Below are 21,705 nucleotides of genomic sequence, written 5' to 3'. Positions count from 1 at the left end.
AACTTTAATATTTCTTTGGTGCATTACCGAATTTGCATTTATCATTGGCTTGTACAATGGAATTTTCACAGGACCTGACATTTTGAAGTCCTAACTTAGCACTTGGTCCAACTGCCTTTGAAGTCAACAAGAAGATTGCCACTAAGTTCAGTGAGAAGTTGGATCAGGCTTTACAATCACTACTGACTCATTATAATCTCACAGCCGGTAACAACCATTTAGAAGTGTAGTATAAAAGCTGTGATACTGCTGGGATGAGTTCAGTGAGAAGCAGAATCCCTTCATATTTAACATAACAATTTAAACAGATTTTAGAATTAGGTGCTCTCTTTGCACAATAGTATCAGATAACTCTTCCCAAAATTTACTGAAAAGAGTCTCTATATTTGCTCTCTGATCTGCCTGAATCCTTTAATATGCTTCAGTTTCTTTAACTTCAAAGAATGAAATTTCCCTCTGTCACCACAGAAAACAATTTTCTGCAAAATGGTTGCTTTTCCAGTGCTTTGCTAAAATGGCCCCTGCTAGGATTAGGTCTAGAATCATGGCAATTGCAAATGCTAACCCTTTTCTCATTACACTTCACAGTTTGTATACGATCAGCTACTCTGTGTTCTCACTGTGCAGATGCTCAGATTGCTGTGATGACCAAATTGAGGGCAGATCCTTTCAAAATGAATTGAGGCTCTGCAACTGTTTTGTGAATTACTGTTTTTTATAATCATAAACTAGAGGGTGAATGTTTCTGATGGGATTGAGGGGTCCCCAGCACTCAGGTGAGTTGATGTTTGCTGATCTGACAACACATGTTTAGATTGACCTAAATGGGAGGTATGTTGCTCTCATGCAATCTTGTTCCTTTGTGTCCTTCAAGTAAACTTGCAAGTATCAGCCCAAAGAGGTACTAAAGCTGTTTAAGGACAAAACCTGAAGGTGGAAGAAAGTGGTCCAGGTGACTCAAAATACTGAGCATCTACCCATTGAACTTGCACGTGAGAAAATATTGCATGCCTGAAACAATATTTATGTTTTTCCTTCCAAAGAGTATTCTAAAATCCTTAAGCATTTTATGCAGAACTGCTGTCTTCTCACAATGTGAAAAACTTCCCAAAAGTCAGATTCCCTCTTTGAGCCAGATGCAAATAAAACTACAATGAATATCAGTGTAATTCCTTTTCATGGGTGAGGAAAAACTTTGCAATTTTTCTTCCACAAAAGGTGCCTGGCAGAAGTGCATGTCAGACATTGCATAACCAGAGAAGACCCAGGGGTAACAAGTGCTGTAATGACAAAACACTTTTATTGCCATTATAATTTGCCAGTTCTGCTTCTTTTGCAGTTGTTGTTTGTCTCAGAGCTGCAAGAAAAATTTGAAAGGATGGTTTTCACTAATTTTTGGGGGTTCTTTGTAGAACAGCAGGCGTTCAGGGTACAACCAAAAGCACTGATCTAATTCCCTCATGAAATTGTAATGATCCTTACCTTACTATGTTTTGCTCTTTTACTTTTTATTTTTTCTGCTGTCCCATATAAGAGACTAGATCCCATGCTGATGCTAAATACTGCTTGTATGTGTAGATCTTTGTTACCTATATTGGCTTCTCTTCCAGACTCAAATACGTAAAGCCTCAGAACCCATACATACTCCAACACAAATCCACATGAAGAAAGACAGAATAATCCTCCATGTGATGCTACAGTAGTAATCTAGCTTAATGCAATCTTGGAGCATGGGCTAAACCAGTGAACCTTTTCTACCTTACTGATGTGGTTTACATGAGGCACAGAGCCTGGAGAGAGAACGATTTCCTTGTAATGTAGTGATCCATCCATTATTTTATATATTGAACCAACCAATTTACTTCTTTATGACATGCCTTATGTTTGGGGAATCCAAAATTCAGATTCACTTCAAGTCCTTTTAATTATAGTATATTCATTGAAAACATATGCTTTTAATATTCAGCTTGAGAGTTTAATAAGCTATGCAAATATTTTATTTGTGGTATTTTTCTGGTGCTCACAGACAAAACTTGATAGCAGATTTTTCAGAAAGCTATTTTATCTTACAGAAACCTAGGGGAATTCATATTCCCAAAACCTACTTTTTCATTTGCAGATTATATATTGTACTCTATTTTAATTTTTATGCTTTTAAAGTTTTCTGTAGTAAGGAAATGAAAGTATTATATCAGTCTCTGATGTTTAAAAATACACAAATAAATTTTTGGTCAATTTGACTAAATGAAGGAGTGTAGTTATTAACAGTAGTTTATGTTGGGAATTTTTTGACATTGTACAGCTGTGGAAAGGCTGGAAATTCTACCATAAAGCTCTTCTACTTGTGTACTGCATTTTGAAGAAGTGAATCCACTGAAATTTTCAAGTAGAAGCTACTTGAAGGAAACCAGTTAAAGAAAAAAACCTGAGCAACACTGAATTGCAAATGTGGACGCACAGCTAGATATCAGAATTTTGACAATGATTCATGTTTTGTCTATAATATTACCATAGAGAAACTCTAAAAATCAAACTAAGCAGAAAAATATTCATGCCAGGCTAATAGCAGCTGTCAAGAAAGATTCACTCAGATGTTGGTAGAAGAAAGGTTATTTCTAAACATCAGCTGCTGAAAAGAAATCTACCCCCAGCCCACAAAAAACAAACTCTCAGACCCATTAGAGACACTGATAGCTATTAACACATCCACTCTCCACCAATGCATTCTCATCCCTCCTGTACACCTACTGTTGCTCCTACCTCCTCTCTAATGTTTCAGTGCTGATGCACGGTTTCTATCAAAACAGAAAACAAACATTAAAAAAAAAATCTCAGTTGAAGCAACTTGTTGCAGCAGAAAGAGTCTTGAACATCGTAATTATGTAACAGGGCAAAAAAAATAAAAAAAAGGAAGAATGATCATTAATGCTTTCAATTGAGAGAAACAGTAGGATGAAAATATACTCAAATAGAAATCCTTTAATGTGCACACCCTAAAAAGCTCTTTTTGTTGGAATTCTGTTTTCCTGAGTCCTGGTTGTGTCTTCCTTATTCTCAGGGCCAAGCTGTCCTTACTTGTTCTAAGTCATGCAAAGGAACCCTGGATATAGATCCTCAGCAGCCTGCAGCAGCCCTGATCTTCTTCTTTGCACCATATTACTGTCTTCCATTGTTCTTCTTCCTGTCTCAATCAGTCATGCAAGTGGTCTCTCAACACATTTTTCCCATATCTTAGTTTGCAAGGCAACAGTGAGCCATTCCCTATCCCCACTTCCTAATTACCTTATTATTTTTCTTACCTTGTAGATGTCTGTGTCCCTCAGGTGATGGTTGAAGAGGGGGCATGGTGCTCAACCTCACAGCCCTGCTGTTCAACAGAAAACACAATCACAGAACTCTTTATGACCCCCTCTTCAGTAAGCAATTAACCACCAGATCCATGGGCAATTTTTCTGATCCATGAACACTACTGAATTCACCAATATTTTCTAGCTCCTCAATACTGAATCATATAATAGAACAGAACTGTAGAATCATCAAGGTTGGAAAAGTCCTCCAAGATCATGAAGTCAAAATTTAACCAAATAGCACCATACCCACTAAACCATATCACAACATGTCACATCTACTAACTTTTGAACACTTCCAGGGATGGTGACTCCACTGCTTCCATAGGGAGCATGTTCCAATGCTTAACCACTACTTCAGTTAAGAAATTTTTCTTAATATCCAACCTAAACACTCCCTATTGCAACTTTCCTCTTCTTGTCCTATTGGCAGTTGTCTGGGAGAAGAGGCTAACCCCCACCTGGCCACGATGTCTTTTCAGGTAGTTGTAGAAAGCAAACAGGTCTCCCCTTAGCCTTCTTTTCTCCAGTCTAAACACTCCCAGCTCCCTCAGTTGCTCCTCATCAGACTTGTGCTCCAGACCCCTCCCCAGCTCTACTGCCTTTCTCTAGGCAACTATTCTTCTTTCCATAAAGGCTGAATGCAGAAGAGAACTATCTTTTTCGTTATTATATCTTACTTTTCTGCATAACAATATGCCATAAAAATAATATGTAATTTATGTGTTTTCTTCATCTCCTAGTCTTTTAAGTATCACTGATTTCCACTTTTTACTTTCTTGATGAATAGTACACACACACACACACACATACACACACACAGACACTAAACTGGTGTTTTCAAGCTGTACTTCCTCTTCCTTGATATTTTAAGTCTTCCAGCTCAGGCATTAACACTTCAGTATGTGCTGAAATGCTCTCCTGAATCAGAGTCCAAGTATTTAACAATATGAAGTAAAATGGATGGACATTTTCATGTTTCCTCTTGTATGTGAATTACTCTTTCATCTCTGTATATTAGGAACATATATTTGGGACCATTTTGAAATAATGCTCTCTTGTTTAACCCCAAAAGAGAAACACACATCTTGAATCACCCAGTGTGCTTTTCATTTGGAGATGCAGGAGTGGACACTGGCTACAATTCTGAAGCAGTTTTGTATGATTGTGGGTGCTTGGTTTGCAAGATTGCACCCACGGCTCATCATGCCATGGTCAGCAGCAAGGACACATTTCAGAAAAGCATGGATGAGGCTTTGCTCCTTCCTCCTGAGCATCTTTTTTCCTGCTTTATAGAGAAGAATGGCATTTCTCAGAAGACACACATCAGAAGGTCACTGAGCTCAGAATTTTTCAACAATTTTTCTTCTTCTTTATAGTTCTGCAGGAATGACCTCAAACATTGTTGCTGGAAATTGGCCACCAGAGTTCCTTTAAAGTTTGTTTTTATGATTTGGCTAAATTTCTGACCAAAAAAAACCATTAAAAAAAAGGAACCTGCTAAGTCATAGGTCAGCCTTCATGAGTCTACAGCAAAACTGTATGCAATAAAAATAGATTGCACCCATTCCTGCTGTTAAACAGCATGAAAGAAACAACAGCATTTATATGACATTGAAAGGAAAATGCCTTCTGCCACCCATAATAAAAAGATTGAGTTCAGGGTCACTTCCTAATAGGTGTTATTTCCCCTATTTTAATAAAGGTATTTTAACACCTGTATTCCATGCCAGACAGTATTGTCATTTTTTCCACTGATTGGCTTAATGAAATGCTGGGGTGGGGGGCATGAGCACTCCTCAGACGCTGCTGCTTGACGCCAAACACAACTAACTTGCAGAAGGAGGAAGACAGAGAAAGTAGCAACTGCCCCTAATTACAAACAGGCGACTTCCAGTCCAGAGAAGAATGGGGAGGCTTTCAGGATGGAAAAAGGTCAGGAAGCCCATCTAGGTCAGCCAGTCTCTGGCTTTGAATTGGCACTTATACTACCCTCACCCACCCCCACAGTCTCACATACAGACTATTTTTGTTCTCCAAATAGTTGCCCAATGTGTGCTGAAAACTATTTATACTCATTGGGATCGCCTCTGTCCTCAGTGCTTTTCGCCATACAGATGAAAAACTCATCTTTGCTAAGCTAGAGACCAAACCTCTTGTGAACGGGGAGCTCTGTCATTCCTATACAAGTCAACAAGAGGGTCTGAAAAAAAAGAAACTCTTATTGTAGGAAAATTATATATTTCCATGGATCTTTTTATTCTGATTTCTGAAGTATTTTCTTCATCAAATGTCATTGCACCCTCCTCTCATGGATGAGGAACAAAACACAAAAGCCAATGTAAAGCGGAGATACTGCATTCCAGTCACCCACTTTCTTCAGCACATCTCACAAGCTGGAGTGTCCTGGGTTGTATATAAATTATTTCCTCAATGACAGTCCATTTTGCATCCATACTGATTTTCACACTGAATCTTGGATCTGGCTGGGCTGGGAACATGAAACTAACCAAATGGAGACATGAATTTCTTATGGATTTGTCCAAAGACAACCAGCAGACCTGTGGCCACAAGGAGCAGAGCACAAGCTCATTTTATAAAGCCTTAGTGATTCTTGCAACTCACTCTTTGTTGCTCTAGGAAGGTGAAACTACGTATGTTCCCTGTGATTTGGCAGCAAATGCATTGCACAGGACAAAGAACGTATGTAGCCTTTGCGTATACTTGTAAGCACTTGCTTAGAACTAGAAGGTTATTTTACTCAGGCAAATTAAAAATCCTCTAGAAGGAAAAAGGGAATGCTTGTGGTCTCTGTCAGATATCTTAGCAAACTGCACTGTAAATGAATTTTTTTCTTTGCATATTTCCTGTGTTTGACAACTAGAATTTGAAACTTCACTGTGTCAATATGACTGAAGGCCAGAAGATCAAACAATAATCACCCATAGTACCGAAAAGGCAGAAAAAAATGCTCTCTGACCTTTGCAGGCCACACTGCACAGACAAATTTGCTAAACTTACTTAGTTATGAACTGAATTCTAATATTCTTCTGTGTAGTTGTAATTTGCATGAACCTTTGTTCTGCATAATGAAGATGATGGCCAAAAGGAGTCATTAGTGTAACCACAACTTATTAGTTGTATATATTAGCGTATAGTTGACTGAGTTTGTTTCAGGAATTACTGGGAAACACTCCTCAACCTACATCATACTAAGGGTCAGACTGTTTGACTGTAATGGCCTAGCCTGGTTTTATCAATGTTCTGACAGTACTTAGGCAATATAGGTAAGAGCAACCAAATTTCCAAAGGCTAGCACAACATTTGCAGCAGAACCAGAACTAGTTTTGCCCCAAAACAGTACACAAATCAAGGATATCTATCTAAGAGATAAGCAGGACAAAAGGTTTGCAGTTAGTTTCACACTAAAAATTCTCTCTTCCTTTATAAAAAGCTCTGGAAGGAAGGCAAAAGTATTTTAAGCATCAAAGAGACTAATGAATAGGGACGCCAGCATATTCACTTAGAGATTGCATTGTCAGGAGTTGCTTTCTGGGCTAGGATACTAAAGATAGTAGGAACCAGCAAAAAAAAGAACACTGTAAAAATGCAAATCTGTAAAATGTTGAATCTATTAATCCATAGCCCACTTTCTTCTGAATCATACTTACTCAGACATGCAGCTCATAAATTATTTATTGGTTGTGGTCAAATGACTGTTGGCACTTTCGTAATTATCTTTTGTGTGAAAGTTCGCATAGCATACAGAGACATTTCAATAGCAACTGAAGATCTGTGAGTTCCTTTAATATTACAGAGAAGAAATGGCAGCTAATTGTAGAGATGCTAATATATTTGCTTTTGAAAAGCGGCAAAGCTAAAAGGATTATATTCAATTTTAATTTATTTTTAAAAGAATACTTATTTTGTGCAAAGTCCTAGTAACTTACATAGGTCCTATGTGCTGGGCATTCAGGAATAGCGAAAATAAAAAGAAGCAGTTTGCATTGTAACATTACAGACCTATTAGAAATTTTTCAGTGAGAAGGAGGCCGTATGTTTGTCATGCTCTGTAATATCACCAATTATTTGGGCTGGACTCTAAATAAGTAAAACATTTTCTACAGAAGAACTACAACCATGCAGTCTTTAACATTCTGAAGTGGGGCTCCTTTTCCTTAGAGTCTGTCCCTGAAGATTGAATAGAGTTGGTATAAAGTGAAAACAGGTAACTGCTAATGGGCACCAGAGATACAGAGATGGTGGATGCCTCCAAAACTGCTGTTGGGATTTACTGTCTCATAGACATACATGAATTGATCATGCTACTTTGCTGCTGGTAATTGCCAGTTTAGGTGACTGTGTGGATATTAAACCACCTGATGCTTTTAAACACTTATTTCCAATTATGAATACATAAAATGCATAAACTTTGGAGACTTATTTTCTTGTTTTCAATCAAGTGAATGTTGGAACTTTGATTTAGTTCAATGTGACAAATTTTGATATCTTTGAGGTATCTCTTAATCTCCCTTTTATTCTGAAAAGAGGAAAGGTTAAAAAAAAGAATTTCCTGAAATATGCTAGCAACATGGAAGGAGAGTGATTAATTTCATGCTCTGAATAATAACAATCAGTCTAAGAGAGACTCTTTCTCTCATATAGAGACCTCATAGCATGTAAAGAAATCATAATTGAAAAGAAGATAGAAATAAGACTTGCTTTCATGGTATGGTGAATGGAAATATAAAGCTAGAATCACCACACATGGATAATTAACAGGCAACAGTAAATTCCAGGTACAAGACTTTCATTAAAAATAGTGCTCAAATCCTCCATAAACCTTCACACTGCTGCAAGCCAAGGAGGAAGGACAGAACCTGACAACCACTTGGGGAGCCTTCCAGCCTGAACCACAGCCTGATTCTGACTGCGGCTAGTTCGTGGAATTCAGTGGGAATAAGACTTTAGTTCTGCTGCCTTTTGAAGTAATACTTCCAGATGCCAGTGAGCTCTCAAAGAAAGTGGCCTTGAAGCCAATATGTAAGCATAAAATATAAAGCAGAACAGAAATCTGAATTAGGTATATGAATTTCTGTATGTAAAGAAGGAATATGCTTTTCCACTTCAGATTTTATGGAGAATTTCCTAACTGCATCAGGGCTGACTCATAACATGATGTGCCATGATAAGTGAGACAGTTACCTCTTACTTACAGCTCACTTGCTGCCAGAATATAATTTGTTGAGTTAGAAGTCTAAGAGGCAAACTCTTGCAGTTAGATGGTACAGTTCTCTAAAACTTTGTTTAACAAGACTATATAAAATCCTTTGTTAAAAAGCTTGACTTCTTTGAAAAAGTTCAAGATCCATATACATATAATTTCTTGGAAACAATTCAAGATAGTTTGAAAATACATTAGTACCAAAATACATGTGCCATGTGTCCTTTTATGTGTAATAGATTGTAGCGGGTTCGGTTTGTAGGCGGGCAGAAACACCAATTTAGTGTAGTGGTTTGGTCCAAAATACTCATTACTATTTACCTTCTGTGAGATAAGAATTAGGAGAAACACAAAGCAGGCACTAAACTTGAAAGAATATAAAGAAATTTATTAACAGACCTAAAAGAGGGAAAAAGAAAAAAAAATTAAATCACACCACACCTTCAGAACTCTTCTCCTCCCCCCACTTTCCCCCCTTCTCCCATTGACAATGTAAAAAGACAACCCTTGAGAAGTTCAGTCTGTTTACCACTTCCGTAATAGCCTTGTTCAGTTCATTTAGGAATAGGAGTCTCTCTTGCCCACGCTATGAAAACATTGTCACAACGAGACAGCCGCCCGGGTTGGTTCTCTGCTCACATTATGTGAGAGTCCCCCTCCCACGACTTGCAGCTTTTCCCACAACTGCTTTTGAGGGTTCAATCTTGAGCTACTGGGGTGCAATTTTAAGGTTGAGCCGTTCAGAAACAAAAGTTCTCTTCACCCATCTCTGGGAGCATTTCATCTCTAAGAACAGAGGCCCTCCTCTTTCCCTGGGAGCAAAGGGTTCTCCTCATCTCCATCTTTAGGACTATCTCTGGGAGCATCTCTAGGAATTGAGGTCTTCTCTTTTTCCATTTGGAGCAAAAGTCCTCATTGCTTCCAGCTCTCTCTGTTCAAACTTCTCATTAAATTACAGCTGCGTCAGCATCTGCTTATCTCAGCGCAGATGCTTTTGCTCACAAGTACAAGTTGAACCCTCCACCCCCCACGCCTTCATGAAATTACAACAGGTACTCTGATATATCATAGCTTTACAAGAGAATTTCAGCTTTAAGCATCTCCTCTTTCTTCTCCCTCAGGTTTTCAGCTCTTCACAGCACTAAAAGGGTTAATCTCACCTCGGCCTTGCAGCTGGAATGTCGCTTATCACTGTTGGTCACATGATCTTTTGCCGGACATCGGGGCAGCTTCAGCTGAATTTTGGCCGCACTGGAGAGGGGGAGCCGAGCCCCTCCGGCTGCCCACAGCCCTCCTGAGGGGGGGATTTCACGGGTGGAACAGGCCCATCTCTCCAGGATGGCCGTGGCCCGGCCTGGCCTGGCCCAAGCAGGGCCTGGACCGGGCCTGCTGGCCCCCACACGGGGCTCACAGCCACCTGTCCCAGTGCCGGAAACGAGAGAGAGCTCTGCCTGGGGTGTGTCTCTTCTTAAGTGTGGATCACAGAAGCAGTCACAATTTTAAGTGGCTTAAAAAATTGTCCATATTCAAACTGGCCAGCTGATAGGTTCTGTCAGCTCACAGAGGAAGCTGTAAGCACCCCTTTGCAAGAACATCACTTCCAAGACTATGCTTTGCTAACCCATGACATAGATTTAATGTACTTTACATCAAATTGTGCAATTAATTTGGTCACATTTGCCAGGAAATAAATTTTTGTATGTATGGGAATAGATTAAGTAATGCAATGAATGTGGCGGTTCAGTCAGATCTTTGTAAATGAATTTTACAAAATTAAATGAAATGAACCTTCCCTCTACTTTCCTTCAGGAGAAAGAAAAGTTGTTATATGAATGTGAGTGTTTTAAACAGTTTGAAATGGCGTGGCAGTGCAAGTGGCTGCAGCCACTCTGACCCTGGAGGGAACACCACAATCCACAGTGTGGTGGTGAGGCACCAATGTTTAGAAACTGCCTCAGCGGTGAGGGTGAGATCCCATCACCGCTTGGCTCGGTGATTTGCGTATTCTAAGCTGGCTGGTTCTTGTTCTCCCCTCCCTGTTTTATGTATAAGCTTAAAAATATTAATTTCCCTTAGTTAAATATGTATCAGTTCTAGAAGTTTCTCATTTACTTGGTTCCCCATTTGCTATCCCCTGGAATCCCTCCTCTGAGTTATCCCCATTGGTTACCTCATTGTCAGTCCTGCCTCCTTAGCCCTACTCTATTGGCTGTTACCCTTATCCCTGCCTTTCCTTCCCCGAGTATAAAATCCTTCTATTGAAGGTGCTCTTCCTCCCTGGATCTTTGAAGGCAGTAAATCTACTTGTGGAACCCACACGAAGAGTCCCTCCCTCCTTCCTTCTTTGCCTCTGCCCGCACACCCTGACAGCTCAGCTCAGGATAAGCTCCTTTGTGTGAGGAGCTCACTCTCCCCTCCTTTTTGTGTGTAGAGCCGCAGGTTTAGAGGGTGCAGCCAGACCTCTGGGCTTCTTGTTTCCTGGCTTAGTGCGCCCTCAGAATGGTAAAACCACTCCTCAGAGTCTGTGTGAACATTGTGGTACATCACAGCAATGGATTTGCTGTCAAAAGGGAATTTAATTGAACAGAAGTTGTCTTTACTACCACTTGCTGTTAAGACCATAATGACTCGAGCAACTGGCTTAACCAGTTTTGTAAATCCTCATGGATGGAGTGATTCTGGAACATTTATTTCACAAAATCACAGATTCATAGAACAGGCTGATCTGGAAAGGTTCCAAAAGGATGACTGAGTCCAACCCCTGGGCCTGCACAGCACCATCCCCAAGAGTCACACCGTGTGCCTGAGAGCATTGTCCAAATGCTGCTTGAACTCTGTCAGGCTTGGGACTGTGACCAGTGCCCTGGAGAACCTGTTCCAGTGCCCAGCCACTCTCTTGGTGAAGAACCTTTTTCCAAGATCCAGCCTATTCTTCCCCTGATTCAGGCTGTTTCCTTGGGTCACTGGTTACCACAGAGAAGAGAAGAGAAGAGTGCCTGCTCCTCTTATTCCCATCACAAAGAAGTTCCAGGCTGCAATGAGATCTCTCCTCAGTCTCCTCCAGGCTGAACAGATCAAGTGACCTCAGCTGCTCTTTGTGCAGTTTCCCTTTAAGACTCTTCACCATCATTGTCCTCCTTTGGACATTGTCTAATAGCTTAATGTCTTTCTTATATTGCAGTGAACAAAACTGTACACAATACTCAAGGTGAGGCTGCCCTAGTGCAGAGTAGTGTGGAACAGTCGTCTTCACATCTGTATGTGCTTCCCTTATGTTTGGGTAGATCTGTTAACTTGGAGTGTCTAAAAGATTTGAGAAAGGTTTTTTTGTTCTTTTTTCCTCAACTGAAAATGTCATGAATTGAGTGAATAGAAGCCAACAGTTCTCCATTCTTGACAGCTTCTTTCTAAAAGGAATACTAGTGGCATCTGAAAAAAAGGCATTTTGGTGAGAACAGGGAGAGAGCACAGCTGGAAGAATGCTATGGTATCAGCTGAATTCTGCTTAAGATTTCATTTTCACCAGTGACTGAACAGGATAGTCTGATTAGTGGAGCTAAATAAAATGAATTACCTAGACCAAAGAGAAAGAAAATAATTTCTTGTGAAAAAAAGCTTATATAATTCAAAATTTGCTTTTATTAGATCATTTTGCAGAAATAAAGCTTCCTAGTAACGAGGAAAAATGGGAGATATTAAGTACAATAGAATGAGTGTGGAGGCTACTTTGATATAGAGAAGGCAAGGAAGGAAATTTTATGGTCTTAGAATAGCCACCAAATACTCTGTTTTGTGGATTGTTTGAGAAAACACTCAGAATGACCACCTGCATCATTCAACTGAAGCCACTAGGATTTCAAAAATTAAAACAGAAAAAATACTATTCTTGTTTCCCAGAATTTTTTATTTTGAGGAAAGAGGTGGATCATCTTTTAGAATGGAATAAAAATTTTCAAAGAATGTGCAAAACTTTAACATAGGAAAAAAAAAATCTGTGCCCATAAGTACTTTCAAAATGTTTTTCATGTTTGTCCAAATATCTTGGACTGAAACCTAGAAATGTTGCTCAGCTTCATTCTACACTGCTGTGCAAATGTTACCACCCGTTTTTACTTGGCATTTTCCCAACAAAAGACACATACTTCTCTGAACACATTTGACTGAAAATGGAGAGGAAGCTGTAGTTCAAAGCTAATTACATCTTGCTCTATCTTCTTTTCTCAGTTATTCATTTCTGCTCACACATGCTACTGCTTAGCAGTCCTCACTGTTCTCGGCCTTCAGCAGAACCATCCACATCTCTTCCTGCTCACACCATAAAAATACACACAAGCAGAAAACAGCAGTTAACAACTTTAAGCTTTCTTTACTGCACAAATCAATCAGTAATGGCTGGCATGACTGGAAGCATAAAATATGTTTTTCATTCCAGCCTTTGAAATGAAAGCTTTTCTTCAGAAACTTCCAGCTTTAGGGGACTACATTAGAGAGGCCAGATTAAAGAGTTTGTTAAAGTCTAGTTCAGATGCAATGTATGCTTCCTCCAGACCAGTCCAGAGTGGTTTAGGTGGTTGATCTGGCAGTCAGAATACCGTAGCTCTGGAAGAAAACCATGTGTTTGTGGGTGGTTGCATTTTTCTGTTGTAGTTTGAAACTTGTCTTGACTTACATTTCCAGTAAACCTCACCAGCTTCTGAGTTTGGAATAACACGGTACCATTATATGTAATTCAGTTGCTACCCACATCACAGTGTCTGTGTGGCGGAGGTAGGGAATACTAAGGGTAATGTGGCCCAGTTACTAAATGGAGGGGGATCCTGGTAACACAGGATGCAGAGAAGGCAGATTTACTGAACACCTTCTTTGCATCAGTGTTCATTGACAACAATAGCCCTCAGGGTCCTCTCACCCCGAAGACCAGGATAAAAGAGTGTTTGAAGAAAGTGATGTTGTGTTGGTCAAGTAGGATTGGGTTTGAGGACATCCAGGCAAACATGACATCCACAAGTCCATAGGCCCTCATGGATGCATCTGTGAGTGCCGATAGAGCTGATTGGCATGATAACCAGGCCACTCACAATCTCATGGTGGTCAGGAGAGGTTCCTGAAGACTGGAAGACAATAAATGCCATCCCAGTCTTCAAAAAGGACAAAAAGGAGGGTCTAAGGGACTGCTGGTAGTCCATCTCACCTCAGTCCCTGGAGCACTTCATTTGGGAGGCTGTCTTTGTCCACATGGATGACAAGAAAGTGATCAGGAGCAGTCAGCATGGATTCACTTATGATAAATCATGCTTGACCAACCTGATTGGCTTCTACAATGAAACAACTACCTGGATGGATGCGGGGAGAGCAGTGGATATTGTCTGCCCTGCCTTTCATAAGACTTTCAACACCTTCTCTCAGAACATCCTTACAGGCAGACTCAGGAAGTGTGGACTGGATGAGTGGACAGTGAGGTGAATTGAGCTGAAGTGCAGATCTCAGAGGGTTGTGGTGCAAGGTCTAGTTGGAGGCCATCATTAGTGGTACCCCCACAGAGTTCGATACTGGGGCCACTATTGTTTAACTTATTCATCAATGACTTGGAGGGAGGAGCAGAGGCCTCCTCAACAAATTACGTGGTGACAGAAAGCTGAGAGGAGTGGCTCATACCCCAGGGAGTTGTGCAGCCCTTTGGAAGGACCTCAACAGGTTGGAGAGATGGTCAGAGAGGAACAGTCTGAAGTTCAACACAGGCAAATGCAGGGTCCTGCACTTGAGGAAGAGTAACTGCATGCAGCAACACAGGCTGGGGACTGCCCTGCTAGGAAGCAGAAAGGCCTGGGGAAGCAGAAAGACTAGAGATCCTGGCGGACAACTAGCTGTCCGTGAGCCAGCAGTGCCCTTGTGGCCAAGAAGGCCAAAGGAATCCTGGGATGTGTTAGGAGGAGCATTACCAGCAGGTCAAGGGAGGTGATCCTGCCCCTCTAGTTAGTCCTGGTGAGGCACATTTCGAGTACTGTGAGCAGTATGAGAAAGATATGGAGCTCCTGGAGCAGGTGCAGGGGAGGGCTATGTGGATGACTGAGGGACAGAAGCATCTCTCTTATGAGGAAAGGCTGAAGGAGGTGGACCAGTTCAGCCTCAAGAAGAATCAGCTGAGAGGACTCATCAATGTCTATAAGTTTCTGAAGGGAGGATGTCAAGAGAATGGAGCCAGGCTCTGCTCAGTGGTTCCAAACAATTGGACAAGAGACAATAGGCAGAAACTGATGCACAGGAAGTTTCACCAGAATCTGAGGAAGAACTTCTTTACTGTGGAGGTGACCACATGCTGGAATAGATTGCCCAGAGAGGGTGTGGAGTCTCCCTCAGTGGAGATAGTCCAGAACCATCTGGACACAATTCTGTGCCATGTGCTGTATGATGACCCTGCTCTAGCAGGGAGGTTGGACCAGATGACCCGCTGTGGTCCCTTCCAACCTGACCTCTTCTGTGATTCAGTGACTGTGAATTTTCCTTAGTCTGTAACCTCTCCAGTGTTCATCAAGGATTTGTATTTAAGGCATCAGCTGTATTCAACTACCCACAACAGGGTGTGCAATACAGGATTATTTAAACACGTGTACATTTTACCAGTGCACATTTGATGTGTGCTTTAAGCTTTCTTTGGTATGCCTGACTGCTGGTTACTGAGCAGGCACCATTGTTCTCATGCCAAGCTAATAATTTCATCTGAATATTTGAATGTTTCTGAGTCATCTCTTTTCTTCATAATTAATTAAGTTGCAGACTCTCAGTTACTGTGTAGCAAATCTCCAAACCCTTCTTAACACTATTGTATTGCCATGGCTTTGAGTTATATATCCATATCATTCTGGATGCCGTGCTTATAAATTGCCAGTATTTTTCACTGTTTTTAGCTTCTCCCCTTCTTTGTAAAACCTAAATACTTACGGAATCACAAGTTAAATAATATACTCCTTAAACATTATGTTGTAATACATGTGGGGCAAGACTAGCTGATACGTGAATTGCACATCAAAGATGCACTTACAAACATATGTTATTCATCAGATGAGTATTTGATAAAGATAGTAAAATGAGGAAAGCTGACTATGGAATTAGAAGGCTGTAAATTGTTATAAATATGCCCAGCCTTGTCTTTTTCCTGTTTTAATGGGTTTGGGGCCAAGTCCTTGGTTAAGTAAGAGAAGATAGTGATGAATTTTAGTAAAGGTGCACTCATCTGCATATCAGATGAATTGCAAGAAAATGGTTTCATTTTTACAATGATTTTTTTTCCATAAATCTCCATTTTCTTATAATTTCTTTAGTCCACTGAGATACTACTTTAGTTATTCTGCCCTTGGCCATTGCTAATCCATTAAGCAGTGCCTAACTAGCCTTAAAGACGATGGAAACTTGTGATTTAAGTAGGATATACTACAGCCTAATTCAAAAATCAGTGATACTAAAGAGAAAGACTTCAGTTACCTTCAATGAAGATAGAATGGGGCGCTTGACAGGAAATAAAAACTGCCTTGAAAATTCTCAGTGTGATCTTCACACAGTGCTATGCTTTCTAGGCTCTAACTAAACAATCAAATTACAGACTGTAAGATCCCTGTGGGGTCAGGACAGTTTTTGCAGTAGTCAGTCCTCAACCTAAACCTTCTTCTTTGGGAGGAAAAAGGTGCATTTTGAGACCCTCTGAACCCACCAAGGGCAGATGTGAGCAGCAAAATGGGTTTGGAGAACAAATGCTGTGCAGCCAACGCACCTACAACACCCTTTACCACGTTCCTCACTGAGTCTGTTCCATAAGGGCTTAACGTTTTTGCGGCAAAAATTTTGACCCAACAGTTTCTTGCACTGAACAGCAATCTAACTTTTGACCATGCATGTTTATTCTTGGTGGACCAAATCTGTCTTCCCGTCACAGCCTCTTCTGGGTATACTAAAAATATTATGGTCTAAAATACTTATGGTCCAGCAGCCTCAGTAGACTTTAATATTAAATAGCTTACAAAAGAAACATTTTCTCTTGTTTAGTTACTTGCCACTTTAATTTGAACTCTGACCTTGAATACAGCTTTCTTGTTCTTCTGGCTTCTTCGCTGATACCTGTGTTTCAGGCAAAATTCCTGAGTATTTGAAACAAGAGAACTCATTTTTATGTGGTAACTCTTAATTTTTGTATGGGTTATATTTTCAGTTCCTTCTGAGAGTCCCGTTAATGACTCTTGTAGTGCTGCTCTGGTAAACATGCTGAGAGTGTTGAGTATTAAAGATGCCTTTATTGTAAATGCATACATGCAACTTTTATTGGTTTAAAGGATTCTTTTACCTTCCTGTGTCCCAAAGGCAGTTGGACTCCCAGCTTGCTCTGTGCTAGGTAGAAATGGTGTTTTTCACTCTAGAGGAAAAAAAAGAGAGAAAAAGCAGTGAATGCTGAGAAATGAGCATGTTTCTCTTTCTGAGTGTACATAGATGAAGCCTTTTAACTGAACTGACCCACAAAAAGGAAGGGATGAAAAGTTGCTTTTATCGAAGCTAATAGCTCAGTCCTTCAAAAGTCAATGACCAGTACAGTTTATAGCATTTCTATGTTAGTATAAGGATGCAGATATGGAGTAAGTATTTAGGTATCTGTGTAGGCTCCTGCTGTTCACTTTCCCATCAGCCAGTTCCAGCCTGAGTCCTCTTCCAGCTGGAGATGCTCCCATGCCCTTTGGCATGTATAGACATACAAAAGTACCACCACAAGAATACAAAAATACAACCACAAATCACGGCAACATCCCTAAACTTGTGCTTGAATTAATGGCGGTGTAGCCATGGAGACATGGAATTCTTTTAAAATTTTCCATCTGAGGATTTACCCAGCATCTCAGGCAAGCTTTGAAGCTGACCTGCATGTTGCCACCCAGCACACCATGAGCTTGCATTTACCTGCACAAGCTGCACAGTCTACTGGTGTGGTTAGGAATACAGTATTAAGATACTCCACCTCTTATAACATAGAAACAGAGGAGGAAGGATGAGATCCATTCCTGAGTGAAGCACTCATGAGTATTTTGTTGCTGGTTTTATCTTCCAAGAATTGTAAATCTGGAATCCACCTAGTATGGCATAGAATTTTTTTCAATGACAAGCCCTCTATTCATCCTTTCCCTGTAGATGATTGAAGCTGATAGTTGCTAAATGCTGGTATTCGTATTTCTTATCAAAGATAGCAGAGTCATGTAAGTGCTGAAAACATAACCTGGATCTCTGGTATGCAAGCTGTCAACTCCAACTCAGGAAGTTCCCAGGCCTTATCACTGTATGGAAGAAGACTTCTTGCATCAAGAAGGTCTCAATCTATGATAGCGTATGGTATTTCTTGACTGCTGGCTGTCCTCAATCTCATGTGTGTGAGAATTAAAGTCCTCCTTGAAGTGACGCCACTCCCAAGATCTTGGGATGCTAGATCATCTTCAGCAAAGATATTCTCAAACACTGCTGTAACCAGTTTGGGATGTAATTTTATTAGTCATTCTAATTACTTTGACATCCAATGTAGGGGCACTTGGGGTTTTAGATTATGTTCTGATTTCAGGACATTTACAACTGTTAAATAATTTCCTTATTTTTTTGCACACATTCCATAGTGGTAAGCTCTGTGAGAACAGACAAAAGACATTTCTTGGCTCTAAAAATCATGCTACATTAAAAACGAAATCCTAGGGCCAGAGGTTTGCTTTACTGTAAATAGCTGATGATTATGTCTGAAATACAGAGGATTTCCAACACCTATTTGGGATTTATGCAGGAATTGCTGGCTAGTGTTCTCTTACATATACTATAGTCAAATGAGGCAATCATAATATTCCATTCGTGACTTTAAAATTATAGACCATAAAGACTTCTCTGGGCTAGTATCAGGCAGATAGGCAAGTATAAATTCAAAATATGTGTCTGTTAATTCTCAGATCAAGATCCTATTGTTCTGTGGGGTTATTGGTCTCCATATCCACTCTTCATCACTCCGTGTAGCTAATAACAATCATCTAAAGACATGTAAGGCCAAGAAAGGGGGTCACCCCCCTTTCATATTTCCTGTAAAATGCATGCAGTTAGAATAACATGGTTGAAAATACCTTGTGTCTGTTTTAGTAGATTTGCTAAGCCCCTCAAATGTTCAGGTGACATATTTTAGATTTCACAGTTCTGAAACTAATGTGTTGCTCTTGAACTGTAGTTAAGAGACCTGCTGTTTAATGCTTACACTGTCCATAATGCCTGGATTGGTTTGTTTTAGGCACAGAGCTCAGTCATTAATTTCTTAGACATTTCTGTAGTCAGACATTGAACAGGTTGAGCAGTGTTCAAATTATTTAGAATTTTTAATATTTTTTACTCTAAAAATGAACTTATTGCAAGTGTAACACTCAACAAGGTAGATATTTTAGGATTTGATTAAACTGTATCAAACGTACCTCCTTCTCCTACAACTGATTTCATCTCCCAGTCCTTATCTATACAGTAACAGAGAAATCAAAGCTAGCATTTTCATCACTCTATTGTCCTTTATAAAACTACCTTTTGTTCCCAAAAGTTCCGTATCACTCTGAAAAGTCCAGGAGCATTCAGAGAAGTGATATACTATGCATGGAAAAAAATAGAACAAAGAACAGTGTGGAATACCAGATAAGGTGGTGTCAGCAGCAAAGATGAATTTCAAGAGCTTGGATTTGGTGTACAGCTTCAGTCTCATCTCTAGTCATTATCAAATAATTCAATATCTGAAATGGCTGTAGGCTCTGAAAAAATTTTGAGATATAAGTCAGAGTTTAATGATTTCACAATAAATTGTCTTAGGATCTTTTTTCTTGTAGTGTATTACTACAAGTAGTAGTAGCAGCTTTAATCGTAGTACAATACATTATATTTTGTATTAAAAATTCTAAAATCATTCTCAGATACCAACCAGAGAGGTTTTAAGCAAACAGTGTAATAGTTGTAGCTCTCAAAGTTCACTCCTTTGATTTTATCCTGCACATCATATAATATAAATCATAAGTGTACAGAAGGCTGAACCCAAAGTAGCAAGCATTCCTAGAAGGTATGAATGTGACTGAAACTTTTGATGCTCATAGTTTACTTGTGAACTTGTGAAATTAAGAAGTGAAATAAACTTGCATTGCTGTCTTTCAGCTGATAGCCAGTGTTGGAGATGGTGAGAATGGCATGAAGTAGGAAAATTCTTATGCTACTTTTGCCTCCAATTTCCTTGAAATATAAAGATAGAGCCAAGGAAGGTATAATTGAAAACCAATAATGGCTTCTTTTACAAGAGAAAAAAATAATTTCTTGCTTTCCAAGATGTGTCAGAACATGATTTTGTACATTGTCAGCAGAAAAAAAGAAGGAAAAACCAAACAGAAGCAAAAATAGAAGTCCTGGAATAAATACAAATCTCAGAATAAATTTCTAGAAAAATAATTATTTTGGAACAGCCTGAGGGCTGCTTTTACTCATGTTATCTGAGTTAGATCTCCCTGACTTGAGATCCTGAAGTATAGTACCACTTTCTTTCTGTCCCAACTTAACCTGAACAAGCCTATGGTCAAGAGAAATCCCAGGTTTTGTTGCTGTTTTCTCTGCAGGCCCCAAATTAGCATAATTTCTTCAATCCCAGATTTCACACAGTGATTACTCTTGATAATAAAATCAGTGTAATGGATTGACATCCTCATTTTTGGTCTCATATATCTCTCTACTAACCATGATAAACAGCAGGGAGATTTTAAATATTAAGCACTCTTTAGTAACTAGAATATTAAATTATTCTAATCATACTCTTTGCATGTGATTATTTTCCCTAATTCCTCTTTTTTTTTCCCCTCTAAGTCTACTAATTTCTAGATTTAAAATGATTCTGTGCCAGACCTGAATTATTTAAGTTATTTGCTACAGCATTCATGGTTTGTTTTTTTTTTTTCTTTTTCTTAAAATTTACTGTTAATGTCATTTTCACATATAGTTATTTGAAAACTATTATGTTTTAAATGTCTTGTGTCTCTCAGCTGCATTTTATTGCTGGTTAGTGGCAGTGCAGTGACTGCCTCAAACAGTGAGGTCAACTTCAGATCAACAGAAATACAAAACCGGCTTTAGTTGGCCTCAGACAAATTCTGTGACTTCTCTTCCTAGGTAAAGTTCTAGATAAAGCATAAGATGAAAAAAATTTCTCTCCTCACTTACTCCTTCAGTCCTTTGTCAAGATTGACAAAGATAACGCCAACTCTTGTAGTATTGTGAAACAATATATTGTTTTAAAACAAAAAGCTCCCCCTTGCATCAAAATACCTTTACTCTTGTTATTTAAATTTTTTAATATATATGGCTTTCACTGAATTCCTTTGTATACATTAAACTTTCTGTTGCCTTTAGCAGGCAGTACAGATACCATTTTAGTGGTAAGGAAAGGTACCTGATTCATTGATGCAGGATGCGTGTTGATGCAGATCTACTCCAGTGTTACTTGGAGTGTACAGGCAGGTTTTTTGGATACCAGAAATGTTTCAGATTCTCAGAAAGTACTTCCTAGGACTTGACATGGGGAGTTTACTATGTTTTCATAAATGCTAAAACCAACAAAGCCAACCAAAAAACCAATGTGTAAGCACATAAACAGTAAATCTGAATAGCAGATGGCAAGATGGAAAATGCCTGTTTCCCTCTTTGTGGTTAATACTTGCAGCAGCCTGGGCTTCTTGCTGCCTGCATAATGGTGGCCTTTGGGAGAATGACAATAAACTAAGTCTGTCTCTTGTCTATTTTTATCAATAATAATTGTGATGATTTCACAAGAAACATGGTACTCAGAGTGTCCAGTAAACACCAAAATTTCCTGTGTAAACATTGGGTTTTATTAAAGAATTCACAATACAAGAAATATTTCACAAACACCAACTCATTCTGCTAACGGTTTAGTGTAATATCATTCACTAATTATCTCTTTAATGTGACAGATGAATGGCAAATGATTTGATGCATATTTGTAACTCATTGAAATATACTGGTTAGTTGAAATTGGCAGGTAAATCTCATGGTGTGGTTCCTCTTCCTTACTGGGTAAAGACATTTATTATCAAGTATTTT

The sequence above is a fragment of the Coloeus monedula genome (assembly GCF_965178545.1).
Source record: "Coloeus monedula genome assembly, chromosome: Z".
In the NCBI taxonomy this organism is placed as follows: Eukaryota; Metazoa; Chordata; class Aves; order Passeriformes; family Corvidae; genus Coloeus; species Coloeus monedula.
The sequence above is the reverse complement of the archived record's forward strand: the minus strand, read 5'-3'. Positions refer to the sequence as shown.